The sequence below is a fragment of the Salmo salar genome, chromosome 14 (genome assembly GCF_965601325.2).
Source record: "Salmo salar chromosome 14, fSalSal1, whole genome shotgun sequence".
Lineage (NCBI taxonomy): Eukaryota > Metazoa > Chordata > Actinopteri > Salmoniformes > Salmonidae > Salmo > Salmo salar.
The window spans coordinates 62509743-62529682 of record NC_138304.1 but is presented as its reverse complement, the minus strand read 5'-3'; the positions used below and the strand labels follow the sequence as shown (position 1 = coordinate 62529682).

Below are 19940 nucleotides of genomic sequence, written 5' to 3'. Positions count from 1 at the left end.
GACAGTTAATAAAATAATGATAAAAAAAATACTCTTTCAAAATGCAGATGTTGATTTAGTTATGGATCCATAATGAATTACTATGGGAATAAATATCACTGATTTACAGAAATATTGGAACAAAGTTGTCTAATGAAGGCAAACACTTTAGAATCCTCCAATCCTGTAGCCTACTCCCGACCGTCATGTTGTACAGCGACTTATTTTCCATTCCATCCTAATAGGGTTTCGTTTTTTTCATTTTTCTCTGAATAGAAAATATTTATCAAATTAATTAAGCCAAATTTCTTAAAATCAATCCCATATACTATGTTATTACAAAAAAGGTTTTAAATTCTCTGGTAAAGCCAATACGGAATACTATCAAATGCTTCTCAAAGATGCCCTCTGGTGGTCAAACTAGCAATAACTTGCAGTAACAGAAAAAAATGGCTGACAATTAAATGACGTGCCACAGAAGGCTACGGCAGCACGCAAGGTGTGCAAGGTTTTAAATTCTCTGGTAAAGCCAATACAGAATACTATCAAATGCTTCTCAAAAATATCCTCTGGTGGTCCCGTGTGGCTCAGTTGGTAGAGCATGGTGTTTGCAACACCAGGGTTGTGGGTTCAATTCCCACGGGGGACCAGTACGGAAAAAAATAAAAATAAATATGTATGCACTCACTCACTGTAAGTCGCTCTGGATAAGAGTGTCTGCTAAAAATGACTCAAATGTAAAAATGTGGTCAAACTAGCAATAACATGCAGTAACAGAAAAAATGGCTGACAATTAAATGACGTGCCGCAGAAAATGACTGAGTGTCATATTAGGTTGCTTCTAGTGTAAATATTTTCCGTCTGGATTTTAATGATTTGTATGTCAAATTTGTATGACGCAAATTTTAAAGGAGGAACCACTGTCGTGTATGAGGTCATACAATACGTTTTGTAATGATTCCTATGTTGTTGATGTAAAGATTTGTTGGTCCATGGTGTGTAATGAGGAGCAAACAGACACTGCACTTGACACATTTATTAAATAGCTTATTCCAGTTACTAATAAGCATGCACCCATTAAGAAAATGACTGTAAAAACTGTTAAATCCCCGTGGATTGATGAGAAATTGAAAAATTGTATGGTTGAGAGGGATGAGGCAAAAGGAATGGCAAATAAGTCTGGCTGCACAACCGATTGTCAAACGTACCGCAAATTGAGAAATCATGTTACTAAACTGAATAATAATAATAACAAACTACACTATGAAATAAAGATAAATGACATAAAGAATGTTGGTAAAAAGCTTAAATGAAAATTTGGGAAAATGCAAACTGCTTCATTCATTGAAACGGATGGCTCAATCATCACAAAACCAATTGATATTGCCAACTATTTTAATGATTTTTTTCATTGGCAAGATTAGCAAATTTAATCATGACATGACAGCAACAAATGCTGACACTACATATCCAAGTATATCTGACCAAATTATGAAAGACAAGAATTGTAAGTTTGAATTTCATAAAGTGAGTGTGGAAGAGGTGAAAATATTATTGTTGTCTATCAACAATGACAAGCCACTGGGGTCTGACAACTTGGATGGAAAATTACTGAGGATAATAGCTGATGATATTGCCACTCCTATTTGCCATATTTTCAATTTAACCCCACTAGAAAGTGTGTACCCCTAGGCTTGGAGGGAAGCAAAAGTCATTCCACTACTTAAGAATAGTAAAGCCCCCTTTACTGGCTAAAATAGGTGACCAATCAGTCTGTTACCAACCCTTAGTAAACTTTTGTGAAAAAATGTGTGATACAATGCTATTTTACAGTAAACAAATTGACAACAAACTTTCAGCACGCTTATAGGCAAGGACATTCAACATGTACAGCACTGACACAAATTACTGATGATTGGCTGAGATAAATTGATGACAAAAAGATTGTGGGGGCTGTTTTGTTAAACTTTAGTGGTGCTTTTGACATTATCGATCATAGGCTTCTGCATAATCTGGTCTGCTGCATAGTCTGCTGCATAATCCAGGTAGAATCAGGAATTCACCAGGGCAGCTGTCTAGGCCCTTTGAAATCTTTACTAATGACACAGGCACGTAGGCAGATGACTCAACATTATAAATGTCAGCTACTATAACGACTGAAATGACTGCAACACTTAACCTGTTATGGCTAGGGGGCAGTATTTTCACAGCCGGATAAAAACGTACCCGATTTAATCTGGTTACTACTCCTGCCCAGTAACTAGAATATGCATATAATTATTGGCTTTGGATAGAAAACACTCCAAAGTTTCTAAAACTGTTTGAATGGTGTCTGTGAGTATAACAGAACTCAAATGGCAGGTCAAAACCTGAGAGATTCCTTTACAGGAAGTGGCCTGTCTGACCATTTCTTGAACTTCTTTGCCATCTCTATCTTTTACAAAGGATCTCTGCTCTAACGTGACACTTCCTACGTCTTCCATGGGCGCTCAGAGCCCGGGAAAAACCTGAATGTCGTCATCCCAGCCCCAGGCTGAAACACATTATCGCCTTTCTCAAGTGGCCGATCAAGGGACTGTGGGCTTAGGCGTGTGCCCTGGCCGCCCCCGTCTTTGTGATTTTTCCTCTGTTTGCCGAAAAGGAGATTCCCGGTCGGAATATTATCACTTTTTTTACGAGATAAATTGCATAAAAATTGATTTTAAACAGCGGTTGACATGCTTCGAAGTACGGTAATGGAATATTTAGAATTTTTTTGTCACGAATTGCGCCATGCGCACGACCCTGATTTACCATTTCGGATAGTTTCTGGAACGCACGAACAAAACGCCGCTATTCGGATATAACGATGGATTATTTGGGACCAAACCAACATTTGTTATTGAAGTAGCAGTCCTGGGAGTGCATCCTGACGAAGACAACAAAGGTAATAACATTTTTGTTATAGTAAATCTGATTTTAGTGAAGGCTAAACTTGCCGGGTGTCTAAATAGCTAGCCCGTGATGGCTGGGCTATGTACTTAGAATATTGCAAAATGTGCTTTCACCAAAAAGCTATTTTAAAATCGGACATATCGAGTGCATAGAGGAGTTCTGTATCTATAATTCTTAAAATAATTGTTATGCTTTTTGTGAATGTTTATCGTGAGTAATTTAGTAAATTGTTAGTAAATTCCCCGGAAGTTTGCGGGGGGTATGCTAGTTCTGAACGTCACATGCTAATGTAAAAAGCTGGTTTTTGATATAAATATGAACTTGATTGAACAAAACATGCATGTATTGTATAACATAATGTCCTAGGTGTGTCATCTGATGAAGATCATCAAAGGTTAGTGCTGCATTTAGCTGTCTTCTGGGTTTTTGTGACATTATATGCTAGCTTGAAAAATGGGTGTCTGATTATTTCTGGCTGGGTACTCTGCTGACATAATCTAATGTTTTGCTTTCGCTGTAAAGCCTTTTTGAAATCGGACAGTGTGGTTAGATAAAGGAGAGTCTTGTCTTTAAAATGCTGTGAAATAGTCATATGTTTGAAAAATTGAAGTTTTTGTATTTTTGAGGAATTTGTAATTCGCGCCACGCCTATCGTTGGATATTGGAGCAGGTGTTCCGCCAGCGGAACGTCTAGATGTAAGAGTTTTTAACAAAGAGCTGCAGTTAGTTTCAGAGTGGGTGACAAGGAATAAGTTAGTCCTAAATATTTCTAAAACTAAACCTCAACTAATTCTTGTAATAAATAATGTGGAAATTGAGCAAGTTTAGGTGACTAAACTGCTTGGAATAACCCTGGATTGTAAACTGTCATGGTCAAAACATATTGATACAACTGTCACGTCCTGACCAGTAAAAGGGTTATTTGTTATTGTAGTTTGGTCAGGACATGGCAGGGGGGTGTTTGTTTTATGTGGTTCAGGGTTTGTTGGTATATGTGTTTATGTAGAGGGGTGTTTGTTTAGAGTATTCCAGGGTTTTTGGTTATGTTCTATGTTTTGTATTTCTATGATCTCTCTATGTTGTGTATTTCTTTGTGTTGGCCTAGTATGGCTCTCAATCAGGAACAGCTGTACATCGTTGTTGCTGATTGGGAGTCATACTTAGGTAGCCCTGTTTTCACCTGTCATTGGTGGGAAGTTGTTTTTGCATAGCTGTGTGTGTAGCCTGCATTACCGTTCGTTCGTTCGTTCGTTCGTTCGTTCGTTCGTTCGTTCGTTCGTTCGTTCGTTCGTTCGTTCGTTCGGTTTCTTGTTTTGTTTCGTTAAGTGTTCAAATAAAAGTTAAAATGAGCACTCAACCCGCTGCGCCTTGGTCCACTATATACGACGACCGTTACAACAACAGTAGCTAAGATGGGGAGAAGACTGTCCATAATAAAGCGCTGTTCTACCTTCTTAACAGCACAATCAACAAGGCAGGTCCTACAGGCCCTAGTTGTGTTGCACCTGTTCAGTTGTGTGGTCAGGTGCCACAAAAAGGGCAATTGGCTCAGAACAGGGCAGCATGGCTGGCTCTTGGATGTACACAGAGAGTTAACATTAATAATGTGCATATCAATTTCTCTTGGCTCAAAGTGGAGGAGAGACTGACTTCATCACTACTTATATATATCTATGAGAGTATTGACATGTTGACACCCATACATACCCCACAAGACATGGACACCCATACATACCCCACAAGACATGCCACAAGAGGTCTCTTCACAGTCCCCACGTCCAGAACAGACTATGGGAGGCACACAGTTCTACATAGAGCCATGACTACATGGAACTCTATTCCACATCAAGTAACTGATGCCAGATTTAAAAAACGAATAAAAAGACATCCTATGGAACAGCAGGGACTGTGAAGAAACACAAACATAGGCACAGACACATGCATACACACACAATAACATATGCACTATACATACACGTACGCATGGATTTTGCACTGTAGATATGTGGTGGACTGAGGGCACAAAGTGTGTTGTGAAATCTGTGAATGTCACGCCCTGACCTGAGAGAGCCGTTTTCTCTGTTTGGTTAGGTCAGGGTGTGACATGGGGTGGGCATTCTATGTGTCATATTTCTATGTTGTTGTTTTCTTTGATTGGCCTAGTATGGTTTCCAATCAGAGGCAGCTGTCTATCGTTGTCTCTGATTGGGAATCATACTTAGGCAGCCCTTTATCCCTCCTTCAGTGTGGGATCTTGTTTTTGTACTGCTCAGTAAAGCATGCAGAACGTGATGTTCGTTTTCCGTTGTTTTGTTATTTTGATTTAGTGTTCTGAGTTACAATAAATATAAATATGAGCATTTTCCACGCTGCACCTTGGTCTACTCCTATCAACGATCGTCACAGTGAATGTATTGTAATGTTTTTGAAATTGTATAAGCTGCTTAATTTTCCTGGACCCCAGGAAGAATAGCTGCTGCCTTGACAGCAGCTAATGGGGATCCATAATAAATACAAATACAAATAGTAAAACAATTGTGGGAGCTGCTGAAAATCTGTGAAATCTGTTGTGAAATGTAATGTCTTTAATTGTATATAACTGCCTTCATTTTGCTGGACCTCAAGAAGAGTAGATGCTGCCTGGGCAGCAGCTAAGAGGGATCCATAATAAATACAAAATACAAACCCCATTATCTCAACTAGATCAAGAGCTCCCTGTCCCCTCATACCACATTATAAAAAAAAAAGTCCCTATGGGTCGAGTCTATTCAAACCCCATGTCCTGCTAACTTCACTCTTAATTAACACAATTGAAATGGTCTGCTTGTCCTTAGATTACTGTCAAGCATTCACATATTAATATGTTTTTTACTCTATTGGGCTGAGAACTTCCAATGGACAGAGCTAGAGGCAAGAGCCATATTCTGTAGCGTGAAGTATTACATAATTATGCATATTCATACCGCAGAATTGTGAGAGGAATGGGGAGCTTCATTTAGACTTCAGTTCTTCTGTTCTGTATTTAAATGGCTGGCATCCATGTAAACAACACCTCCTTCAAGTCAATGCCATATCCAAAGGCAACCAGCTGAACATTATTATGCATAAATCAGTCAGAGTCAGTCTGATAACAGGTTTTAAGTCTTTTGTGACAAAGTTATTTTCTTTATCACACTGAGTACATTTTGTTCATTGTTTCTGTTGGTGAAGGGCCCAGTGCCTGATGATTGTGTTAACCATAAGAAGACCCAATTCCTGCCAATCTGTGGTAGGTCTGAGAAGTATTTGGGTTAGATTACCACGCCACCGCTGCCATCATCCCAACAAAAGAAAAGCAATAAGACCTATTTTCAAACCTAGGCAGAGTTGAATGTTCTATTTTCTAACAAACAGACAGAATTAAATTGATTTAATTGGGTCGCAGTGGTCTCACTAAATAGGGTGAGTGGGTCTGACTGGGTCTGACTGAAAGGGATGAGGGGAGGGATGCTGATTTTGGTCCTGTTTTTTTTGCCATCATCCATTACGCAATGCTCTCTGAGATTTGATGATTTGGGGGAATTACCTGACACCAGTTGCTTTATGCAGTTGTGAAAAGTGATTTTGTTTAGTAAATGAGTAAACAATTTAATCAATTTAAGTCTACTGTTGATAACTGTGGGTAAGAACGGTGAAAATAATTTGAATGGTGATGATGAGAACAATCCACAATACATAAAGCTTTGATACCCTTTTTTATGATATCATTGTAAATACAGTATATATTTCATATTTAGTCCCACTTTAAATGATGTTCAGCTTATAAAGGCATCGTAAAACGTTCATAATGCCTTCATAAGCATTATATAAATGTGTTACAAAGTATCTATAACCATATGTCATGCTTTATAAAGGGTTGATAAATGTGGCATAACTGTGTGACATAATCACCAATGTCAAATGTGACATAACCCACTATGTTGAATATGGAGTGGCCATCACAAAGCCCTGACCTCAATCCCATAGACAATTTGTGGGCAGAACTGAAAACTGCGTGTGTGAGCAAGGAGGCCTACATACTTGACTCAGTTACACCAGCTCTGTCAGGAGGAAAAATTCACCCAACTTATTGTGGGAAGCTTGTGGAAGGCTACCTGAAATGTTTGGCCCAAGTTAAACAATTTAAAGGCAATGCTACCAAATGCTAATTGAGTGTATGTAAACTTTCAACTTCAACTGTCGATGGGAAATGGCATTCTGAGATGTCACTACACACAGATCAAACATGTAATGTTAGCTAGCTAGACAGCCATCTCACGTCAGCTAACATTAGCTAGCTAATAGCAACTTTAACTTGGGGTCTTTTGTTTAGATGTGTAGCTTGCTAAATAATGAACCATAAGCCCAATCCATAGAGTACTAGCAATACAAACCAATTGTCATAGCTAGCTTATAACTAGCAATGCGAAATGGGATTCTGAGAAAACATAGCTAACGTTAGACACAGTTCATACACGTAAGTTAATGTTAGCTTTCAAGCCAGCCATCTAACCTCAGCTAACGTTAGCTAGCTAACACCAAGCTTTAACTTGGGGTCTTTTGTTTAGATTTGTAACGTTAAAACCTCTCTTGGGGAGTCCCACCCACGGTTCACACTATTCAACAGCCAGTGAAAAATCAGAGCGCCAAATTCAAAACCACAAAATGTCATAATTCAAAGTTCTCAAACGTACGACTATTTTACACCATTTTAAAGATACATGTCTCCTTAATGTAACCACATTGTCCGATTTCAAAAAGGCTTTACGGCGAAAGCATAAAGTTAGATTATATTAGGACAGTTCCAAGACAAGAAAAACCAAACAGCCATTTTCCTAGCAAGGACAGGCGTCACAAAAACCAGAAAACCAGCTAAAATGATGCACTAACCTTTGACGATCTTCATCAGATGACACTCCTAGGACATCATGTTACACAATACATGCATTTTTTGTTCGATCAAGTTCATATTTATATCCAAAAACAGCATTTTACATTGCCGCATGATGTTCAGAAAATATTTTGCCTCCAATACTGCCGGTGAATCAGCACAACAATTTCCAAAAATACTCATCATAAACGTTGATAAAATATTAAACTGTTATTCAAAGAATTATAGATGAACATCTCCTTTATGCAACCACTGTGACAGATTTCAAAAAAGCTTCACGGGGAAAGCACACTTTGCAGTAATCTGAGCACTGCGCTCAGAAAAAGACATCAAGCAATACAGATACCCGCCATTTTGGAGTCATCAAAATACTGCCCCCTACCCAAGAGAGGTTAACATTAGCTAGCTAGCTAGCTAAACAATTAACTATAATCCCAAACCATAGAGTACTTACTAGCAATACAAACCGAGTGTCATAGCTAGATAAAGTTAACCAAATAGGTTCAATGTTAGCTAGTTAGCTAGCAAACATTAGGCTATAACTAGCATTGTGAAATGGCTTTCTGAGAAAACGTCACTGACGTTACACAGAGTGCATACATGTAGATCGCCGTTTCTTCCCCATCACTGTCATCAGAAGACTACAATGTCTTCCTCAATGAAAATGTTTTTACCTAAATCAGGGATTTCCTCATCATCTGATTCATTTTTCATAGTCCATCACAACTTTTTGCTACTGACCTTTGTCGATAGCACCTGATAAATTCAGGGCAGCAATGTTATTGAGAGCAGTAGCAGCATATTTGCAGTTCTCCATGGCTAACATTATATCTTTCGAAAAAAAAACTGCAGTGGAAAGGATTATCTATGCATAACGAGCAGCTAATTTTATAGACACAAGTTACTACACTGCAGACCAATCTGAAACTCATCTTCAGCATTTTCAGCCCACTCATTATCTCAGCCAATAATGGCTAGCAGGAAGGTTCCTGTATTTTCTTTGTCTAATCCAACTGGCCTCGTAATTTAACATCTATATTTGTATTTACAGATGGCATAAAAGTTTGTTATTAAGGCACATGAAAGTTCACATGTTCGAGAGGGCATTTCTGGATTTAGATTTATTTTTTTAATAATATGTTCAAATGGCTCTCCTGTGAAGTCATGACTTGCGACATACGCCTAGTTTCCTGAAACGGGTCACATATGCTGAGCACTTGTAGGCTGCTTTTCCTTCACTCTGCGGTTCGACTCATCCCAAACCATCTCAATTTGGTTGAGGTCGGGAGATTGTGGAGGCCAGGTCATCTGATGCAGCACTCCATCACTCTCCTTCTTGGTAAAATAGTCCACAGTTGTGTTGGGTCATTGTCCTGTTGAAAAACAAATGATAGTCCCATGAAACCCAAACCATTCTGCGTATCACTGCAGAATGCTTTGATAGTCATGCTGGTGAAGTGTGCCTTGAATTCTAAATAAATCACAGACAGTGTCACAGCAAAGCACCCCGACACCAAAACACCTCCTCCTCCATGCTTTATGGTGGGAAATACACATGCGGAGATAATCTGTTCACCCACATCGCGTCGCAAAAAGACACGGCGGTTGTAACCAAAAATTGCAAATTTGGACTGCAGACCAAAGGAAAAATGTCCACCGGTCTAATGCCCATTTGCAGCAATTCAACCATGAAGGCCTGATTCACAGTCTCCTCTGAACAGTTAATGTTGAGATGTGTCTTTTACTTGAACTCTGTAAAGCATTTATTTGGGATGCAATTTCTGAGGCTGGTAACTCTAATGAACTTATCCTCTGCAGCAGAGGTAACTCTGGGTCTTCCATTCTTGTGGCGGTCCTCATGAGAGCCAGTTTCATCAAAGCACTTGATGGTTTTTGCGACAGCACTTGAAGAAACTCGCCAATGTCCAGTCTCTTGACAACAAGGTAGACGAAATCCGAGAAAGGGTTGCCTTCCAGAGAGACATCAGAGATTGTAACTACATTTGACTCTATGGAAACCACATATGCTGAGGCTGCATTTATTGTAGCTGTCGATTTTAACAAGGCTAATCTTAAAACAAGGCTCCCTAAAATGTATCAGCATATCGAATGCGGGACCCGGGCTGGCAAAACCCTGGATCATTGTTAATCTAACTTCCACAATGCATATAAAGCCCTCCCCTGCCGTCCTTTCAGAAAATCTGACCATGACTCAATTTTGTTGCTCCCAGCCTATAGACAGGGTCTCGACCCCGCCCTGTGCAACTGGGTCCTGGACTTCCTGACAGGCTGCACCCAGGTGGTGAGGGTAGGTAACAACATCTCCACCCAGCTGATCCTCAACACAGGGACCCCACAAGGGTGCGTTCTCAGCCCTCTCCTGTACTCCCTGTTCACCCATGACTTCGTGGCCATGCACGCATCCAACTCAATCATCAAGTTTTCAGATGACACTACAGTGGTTGGCTTGATTACCAACAACGACGAGATGGCCTACAGGGAGGAGGTGTGGGCCCTCGGAGTGTGGTGTCAGAAAAATAACCTCACACTCAATGTCAACAAAACAAAGGAGATGATCGTGAACTTCAAGAAACAGCAGAGGGAGCAGCCCCCTATCCACCTCGACGGGACAGTAGTGGAGAAGGTGGAAAGTTTTAAGTTCCTCGGCGTACACTTCACGGACAAACTGAAATGGTCCACCCATACAGACAGCGTTGTGAAGAAGGCGCAGCAGTGCCTCTTCAACCTCAGGAGGCTGAAGAAATTCGGCTTGTCACCAAAAACACTCTCAAACCTTTATCGTTGCATAATCGAGAGCATCCTGTCAGGCTGCATCACCGCCTGGTACGGCAACTCCTCCACCCACAACCGTAAGTCTCTCCAGAGGGTAGTGAGGTCTGCACAACGTATCACCGGGGGCAAACTACCTGCCCTCCAGGACACCTACACCACCCGATGTCACAGGAAGGCCAAAAAGATCAACAAGGACAACAACCACCCGAGCCACTGCCTGTTCACCCCGCTATCATCCAGAAGACGAGGTCAGTACAGGTGCATCAAAGCAGGGACTGAGAGACTGAAAAACAGCTTCTATCTCAAGGCCATCAGACTGTTAAACAGCCATCACTAACATTGAGTGGCTGCTGCCAACATACTGACTCATCTCTAGCCACTTTCACCTGTTGGGGATAGGGGGCAGTATTTGCACGACCGGATAAAAAACGTACCCGATTTAATCTGGTTACTACTCCTGCCCAGTAACTAGAATATGCATATAATTGTTTGATTTGGATAGAAAACACCCTAAAGTTTCTAAAACTGTTTGAATGGTGTCTGTGAGTATAACAGAACTCATATGGCAGGCCAAAACCTGAGAAGATTCCAAACAGGAAGTGCCCTCTCTGACTATTTCTTGGCCTTCTTGATCATATCTATCCAAAACAGGGGATCTCTGGCATAACGTGACATTTTCTAACGCTCCCATAGGCTCTCAGAAGGCGCCAGAACGTTGAATGGTGACTTTGCAGGCCATGGCTGAAAAACAGTAGCGCATTTGGTAAGTGGTCGATCTGAGAACAATGAGACTGGGGCGCGTGCTAGCCGACACCATGTTTTTATTTTTCGTCTTTGAACGAAAACAGGGTTTCCCGGTCGGAATATTATCGTTTTTTTACGAGAAAAATTGCATAAAAATTGATTTTAAACAGCGTTTGACATGCTTCGAAGTACGGTAATGGAATATTTTGAATTTTTTTGTCACGAAACGGATTTTTTTTGTTTGTTGTTATTCTGTCTCTCACTGTTCAAATAAACCTACCTTTAAAATTATAGACTGATCATTTCTTTGTCAGTGGGCAAACGTACAAAATCAGCAGGGGATCAAATACTTTTTTCCCTCACTGTAGGTAGGTTTAAAGTGACTATGCATAGATAATAAACAGCGAGTAGCAGCAGTGTAAAAACAAATGGGGGTTGTCAATGTAAATAGTCCGGGTGGCCATTTGATTAATTGTTCAGCAGTCTTATGGCTTGGGGGGTAAATGCTGTTAAGGAGCCTTTATTACCTAGACTTGGTGCTCCGGTACCACTTGCTGTGCTGTAGCAGAGAGAACAGTCTATTTTTGGGGCCATCCTCTGACACCACCTTTTATATTTTATTTAACCTATATTTACCTAGGCAAGTCAGTTAAGAACAAATTATTATTTAAAATGACAGCCTACCGGGGAACAGTGAGTTAACTGCCTTGTTCAGTAGCAGATGACTTATTTTCACCTTGTCAGCTCAGGGATTTGATCCAGCAACCTTTCAGGTTACTGGCCCAACACTCTATCCACTAGGCTAGAGTGGGGACACATTTTGTTTTGTCATCAGGCTATGTTCTTTGCTAGCAAAAACATTCCCTGTAGTCGTCACTAGTTAGCACAGCCACAAAGTCATAATTATTGATAAACCCTGCCCATTTCCACAATTTCTTTTCTTAAAATTAGATTTTAAACCTAATTAACAAATGAAGGCCAAGTTTGAGCCGTAGCTCCACCAGACCTTCAGTGCATTTGGGTGGAAGTGTCTGGGAATGAGATCAGGTGTAATGTAACTAACCTGACTTCACTTTAGAGCGTATGCCATCCTTCAGCAAAACATGTCACCCTTTATAAAGCACATTTATGAACCTTTTATAAAGCATGACATACGGTTATAGATACTTTATAACACATTTATGTAGTGCTTTGGAAGGCATTATGAAAGCTTTATGAAGCCTTTACGCTGAATGTCTTTTAAAGTGGAACCAAATATGAAATATATACTGTATTTACAATGATATCATAAAAAGGGTATCAAAGGTTAATATATTCTCGACTAGTCTCATCATAAACATTTAAATTATTTTCACAATTCTTAACCACATTTATCAACCAACAGAACAATTACATTGATTCAGTTGCATAAAGCAACTGGTGTCAGGTATTCTCCCCCAAATCGTCAAAATCTCAGAGAACATAGCGTAATAGATGATGGTGAAGAGAAAAGGACCAAAACCAGCATCCCTCCCCTCGTTCCTTTCAGTCCGACACACTGCGACTTCCGATGTCCGCACTCACTGGCTCCCTATTCCACTTGTTAAAACATTGGATGAAAGAAGTACTGGACACAACAACGGCATGCACTCACTTACGCACGATTTAACAAGGAATGCTCAATGATTATTTTGTGTGTAAGCAGCCCAACCTCACATTCAATTCGCGCATATATTTACAAAATGTATTTCAGCAGATTTCGTGCGTTTTTGTGCATTTTTGTGTGGTTCAATTCGTTTGAAAATACACGAATTTATGTGCTACTTAATTCGTGCGAAAAGACACGAATTTAATCAGTAGGCGACAAACAAGACTTTGCAACAACCATAGACGCGATAGCCTATATTTCATTATTGATTTATTTTACGCTATGAATATATAGATATTGTCTTTATTTAATCCCTATTAAAACATTGTGATTGTATGCCTATATGTACTGTTTTCGATTTTTTTTTTAACAGACTTTTCAATAGAGAATGAATGTAAGCAATGCATGATGGCATGGTGTTTTATTCGGTTGTAGTTCCATGTATTTCTTACAAAAAACAAACGTGTAACCACTTTCAATTTATTGACAGAGCTATTATTGCAATTACTTACCATCAATGTTATTAAAATAATAGTTTTAACCATGTTTTAAGGCTATACAGTGTTTTTTTACATTTATTTGTTTGCAAACCTAGACTAAAACAAGCTTATAGTTTGGGTTCTGATGGGTTACGACAGTTGAATTAAACTCATGAGGTATTAATACGTTATAATCTTCTATAATCAATGGGTATATATCATTAATATAAATCCAAAAATGGCTTTATCAACTTCTGAATGCCCCTTTAAGTCTAATACTTTCCTTTTTTGCATATCTTGTTTTAGAGACAAGGACCAGTGGATTGGAATCCACTCCAGTTTAAACATTGATGAAGAAATAGGTATGTTTAAATTGTTTTACTTTCAAAATTGGGGTCATCTTGGTGTTACTAAATTATACTGCACTACATCTTTATTTTGACAGTGATGCAACATTTTTAAATGTGGCTCAAGTCTCCAGAATTTTGGATTTGAGATGAAATGTTTGATATGAGGTTACAGTACAGAATGTCACCTTTTATTTCAGGATATTTTCAGACTTTTCTGATTTACCGTTTCGAAATGAAAGCACTTTATATGCCTAGTTGCAAGTTTTATTAGTCGAATGTACAGGATACTGATGGTAAAACCATCCAATGAAATGCTTAGTTGCAGGTTGCTTCTCAACATTTTAGCATCACTGTCCAAATACTTCTGTAGGGGAGTGCAATAACAACATCCTGGCAGAGCTTTTTCTTGCACATTTCCTTTAATATGACGCAATCTGCCATTCCACATTATGGAATTAGTCTTAGTTGAATTCATTCAAATCCACTATTGGACTGTTTACACAGTGTCGTTCCTTTTGCAACCACTGTCTGTAATTGTGAAAGCTGGAAGCATTTGCCTTTGAGGAGAGTTTACTCTGTAGTCAAAATACACTGAGTGTACAAAATATTCCTAATATTGAGTTGCACTCCCTTTTGCCCTCAGAACAGCCTCAATTCCTCAGGGTGTCCAAGGTGTCGAAAGCGTTCCACAGGGATGCTGGCCCATGTTGACTCAAATGCTTCCCACAGTTGTGTCAAGTTGGCTGGATGTCCTTTGGGTTGTGGACCATTCTTGATATACATGGGAAAATGTTGATTGTGAAAAACCCAGCAGCATTGCAGTTCTTGACACAAACCGTTGGACCTGGCACCTACTACCATACAACTTTCAAAGGCACTTAAATATTTTGTCTTGCTCAGTCACCCTCTGAATGGCACACATACACAATCCATGTCTCAATTGTCTCAAGGCTTAAACATCCTCCTTTTAATCTGTCTCCTCCCCTTTATCTACACTGAAGTGGATTTAACAGGTGACATCAATAAGGGATCATAGCTTTCACCTGGTCAGTTTGTCAAGGAAAGAGAATGTTTTGTACACTCAGTGTGTTTTTGCTGTTTTAAGAACATTGAGAATTTCTATTCGACGATGGGATCAAGTTCTATTGTTTGATATTCCAATTTAGACTTTAGTCAATATTTTGGCCTGCCCTGTAATTGAATTTACTGTAGAATCAAAGCTGAGGTTTTTGGCTTGTCACACCTTAGATTGTGCAGAGATATATTTGCTGTCAACTACTTACAGCCCTATGTGCATTTTAATAGATTAATTATATAATATTCTTAATTTAATCCTTTTCCCATTTTTGTTTTTTCAAAAAAGCAATTCTTCATTGAGAAATTAACATCCTCCTAGCTGACTTAGAAGACCCTGAGTGTTCAAATTCTGCTGTGCCTGGTGCATCACACAGTTGGAGTGTGAGGAAGGAACTCTCACAGGATAGGTGGAGGGAGTCCAGGCCTGAGATTGTAGATTCTTTGCTGGCTGCAGAGCATGCTTCTCAGAAGATATGTCTGTCATGCAATGTGAAAAGGGCTATTCTGCGATGTAGAGACTGTCTGCCAAAACACCTTTACTGCGAAGACTGCGATGTCTCTACACATGCAAAGTTCCCCCTGCACAACAGACAGTCCATGATCGAGGGATTCTACACGCCCCTTCCTCCAACTACAGCCATATCTCTCCACAGTGATGGCAAATATGCACTTCATGAACAGGGTGTGTTTTTTTTTTTGGGCGGCTGAATGTATTATATCAAAGTTCAAATGTATTCTTGTTTATTGTTGTATATAAATATTGTCGCTAGATTGTTTCTTACTATTGGACGTACCAGAGGTGATATGTGGTTGCCTGACAACCACCATCCATGTTGGCCCTGGGAAACATATAATCCTCATAGGAATAAATGGTATGTGCAATATCTACAAGAACCAAACAGTGATGTAACAATGCAATGTAAAACAACATTAATTTAACAACATTTTTTTCCTGAAGGTCGCTACAATGTCACAGTGCCTGTGCTGACCTGCACAACCTGTCTCAGCACCTGGACAGCAAACTTGGCAGATCTGATAAAGAATGGGTACTGGCCTAACACTGTCAACTGTGACACCATATACCAGGTAGATCTGTTCAGCTCTTTTGAGGAGCTGAAAGTGTCAGCCCCAGGAATGTCCCGTCTGGCGTTTATGCGGATTTGGAGTAGCGAACTGACTTCTTTGGCAGGGTAACAATAAATTATACTCAGCTTTACCAATGTAGGTTAACAATATTGTCACATCCTGACCAGCAGAGGGAGTAGTGGTGTAGTATTTCCGTCAGGACGTGGCAGAAGAAGTCTGTATGTGTTGTCTAGTATGTCTGTTTCTGTGTTAGTCTTGTGACTCCTGATCAGGAACAGCTGGGGATCGTTGTTCCTGATTGGGAGTCATATATTTAGGAGAATGTTTGTCACTTGGGTTTGTGGGTGGTTGTGCTAACACTGCTAGTCCTTTTGTTTGTAGTAAGCCTGTTAGCATGTCGTGAGTTTCATGGTTTCCTGTGTATACTTTGCTTTAATTTACTATTCTTTACATTAAAAGATGAGTATCCACATTCCGCCTGCAGTTTGGTCCATTCAACACGGCTTCAACAATTATGACAAATATGTTAAAGTTATGTTACACAAAGCATTGTATCAAAATGTATTTTCAGTTCTACAACTACGTTAAAACTGCAGGTCTCTTGCTACAGTATGTGTTAGCCTCCTGCACCACTGTCCTGCCATGCGCCCTTATCTGTGCCCCTCTTACATCCAATATTTCCTGCTCTTTACAACATAAGTACTCGTCCTACTTTTGCATTGGCTTTCACCTGCTTTGCTGTCAGCACTAGCCCTGCTTTAACTCAAATCCAGTCAGCCATAGTGAATTATAGTATGTTTTGTTTATACTGTTGTAAGTTATTTCATATATTTTCTATATGTGTTTTTCCCTTACCAGAACGGAATGATCTGTGGGGACACTTTTCAAAAAAGCTTCTTTGAGTGGCTCTGAAATTGATCAGGTCTGTGATATACAGTACTTTGCCTGCCCAGCCTGTTCCCCGGCATGCTTGCAGTGTCAGTGGACGGGAACAAGAATCTGTATCGATTCAAAAAAGGGTATATAAAACTATTCATAATTTATCAAATAACACCGTACTCTATATCATTTAAACAATCCAAACAAGGTTTGCCTTTTCTTTGTCCAGTGTGAACGTTTTCAAATGCAGTTGAATACTTTTTTTAGCTTAAATGTTTTGAGTTTGTAATGAAATGAATTATCAACATTGTCAAGTGTCCCACAATCAGTTACTGAGGTTGATTGCTATTTCATATGTAATATATTTAATGTATTTCACGTATCCTTTCAAGGACTGATGACAAAGGATTCTTTGATGGCGTATTTATCTGCAAGTGTAACCGATGTGAAATGGCTAGCTAGTTAGTGGTGGTGCGAGCTAATAGCGTTTCAATCGGTGACGTCACTCGCCCTGAGACCTTGAAGTAGTTGTTCCCCTTGCTCTGCAAGGGCTGCGGCTGTTGTGGCGCGATGGGTAATGATGCTTTGAGGGTGGCTGTTGTCTATGTGTGCAGAGGGTCCCTGGTTCGAGCCCAGGTAGGGGCGATGAGAGGGACAAGGATGAGGATGTGTCTGACTTTGTGAATTATGTTCATACAAAGACTAAACATGTATGTTTCCTGTGTATCTTCTAACCTGTGAAATAGGACTGGCCTCGGGCCATCAGACTCGTTATACGCTATTCCAATAACATTTTGGAGAGATGGTAATCCTCTCTCTTCAAGTCCAGGGTCGTTACACCACTCCCTCTGTTCAGAAATGCAACACACTTTACAAGTGCTTGTTTTTTACAGTCAATCTCCAACTTCTGATCTCCATTGTAGCGAACACAGGGGGTAGCCCTCAGCTAGATTTTAAAAACCTAACCACTGTCCCATTAACACTTCCCCCCCAAAACATTTTTTCTACCTATACTCTTCTACCTCCTTGTCTAGGGTTATGGAAAAGGGGTATGTGGAGCATCCCAGTGAACAGCAGCTAAAGAGTCGTCAAGGAAAACAAACAACAAACTTGATGAAGAGGGACTTGAAGTTGCCGTCTGCCGCCACGGAATCCTTCTAAGGAGCCTCAACATGATGCGTGGAGGGATCTTGCGTACCCATTGTTCTTGCAGAAGGAATTGTCTGGCAGCAGGAACATACAATTCATGTGTACGGATGTGATCTGCAAATTTTGGCCATACCTGACCAAAGTTGCCCTTCATTGTCCAGAGCTCGCCACTCTTCTAGACATGAAGCCACTTCTTTCCGTCATGCATGCAAAGGCACATCGTTTGAAATGCGAGGTAAGTTTTTTTATTAAACTGTTCAAAGAGAATTTCCAGCTTAGGTCATTTACAAGGCTTCCAATTTAGATGTTTGTTATTCACATAATTGCAATTTTAAGTCTATTTTTTATGTAAATTAAGATTAAGAGGGGAGGATGGAATCAGTAAGGAGCTGGCACAACTCTGGGGGAGGAAGTGGAACAAGGGAACAGCTTCTTGTCGAGGGCTGCAATCTGTTCCAAACAAATGTCCAAAGGAGGTAAACAATTTGTTTAAGGTTGTTCTATTCAGCTATGTTAATACTTATCTGGAATAAGGAGTTATATTTGGCTTTTCTAGCAAGAACAGACATGCTATCCATCCAGGCCATGGGTGGAACAGAAGGAAGAAAAACAACCTGCACAGAGTATTGTCCAGAAGATACTTGAATGTGTATTGTGTGGATCAATGCATATATTTTAGAAGTATTCTATCTATGCATTTCATTTATTTTAAAACAATTAATTATTCTGTTTTGTTTTTGTCATAATTCTCAGACAACAGCAAAAATCCAGGAGGAGACCCAGACTCTCGAAAAGTTTAAAACTTCTCTAGGGCCGGCGGGACGAAATCGTCCCACCTACGTAACAGCCAGTGGAATCCTGTGGCGCGTTATTCAAATACCTTAGAAATGCTATTACTTCAATTTCTCAAACATATGACTATTTTACACAATTTTAAAGACAAGACTCTCGTTAATCTAACCACACTGTCCGATTTCAAAAAGGCTTTACAACGAAAGCAAAACATTAGATTATGTCAGCAGAGTACCCAGCCAGAAATAATCAGACACCCATTTTTCAAGCTAGCATATAATGTCACAAAAACCCAGAAGACAGCTAAATGCAGCACTAACCTTTGATGATCTTCATCAGATGACACACCTAGGGCATTATGTTATACAATACATGCATGTTTTGTTCAATCAAGTTCATATTTATATCAAAAACCAGCTTTTTACATTAGCATGTGACGTTCAGAACTAGCATACCCCCCGCAAACTTCCGGTGAATTTACTAAAAATGTACTAAATTACTCACGATAAACATTCACAAAAAGCATAACAATTATTTTAAGAATTATAGATACAGAACTCCTCTATGCACTCGATATGTCCGATTTTAAAATAGCTTTTCGGTGAAAGCACATTTTGCAATATTCTAAGTAGATAGCCCGGCATCACAGGGCTAGCTATTTAGACACCCAGCAAGTTTAGCACTCACCAAAATCAGATTTACTATAAGAAAAATGTTATTACCTTTGGTGTTCTTCGTCAGAATGCACTCCCAGGACTTCTACTTCAATAACAAATGTTGGTTTGGTCCCAAATAATCCATAGTTATATCCAAACAGCGGCGTTTTGTTCGTGCGTTCAAGACACTATCCGAATGGTAAAGAAGGGTGACGCGCACAACGCATTTCGTGACAAAAAAATTCGAAATATTCCATTACCGTACTTCGAAGCATGTGAACCGCTGTTTAAAATCAATTTTTATGCCATTTTTCTCGTAAAAAAGCGATAATATTCTGACCGGGAATCTGCGTTTAGGTAAAAACACGAAAGAAAATAAAGCATGGAGTCGACTCGTGCACGCGCCTAAGCCCATTGTCCTCTGATCGGCCACTTGCCAAAAGCGATAATGTGTTTCAGCCTGGGGCTGCCTCGATATCATTCAGC

General features: G+C 39.7%; 1 long non-coding RNA gene across 1 annotated transcript; it reads left to right on the top strand.

Annotated features, from left to right (window-relative positions):
- Positions 1–16842: 16842 nt before the first annotated feature.
- LOC106569788 (uncharacterized) lies at positions 16843–18578 on the top strand. The gene is made up of 3 exons (XR_001320557.3): positions 16843–16997; positions 17892–18241; positions 18563–18578. It is a non-coding gene; the product is annotated as an uncharacterized LOC106569788 (long non-coding RNA).
- Positions 18579–19940: the final 1362 nt, after the last annotated feature.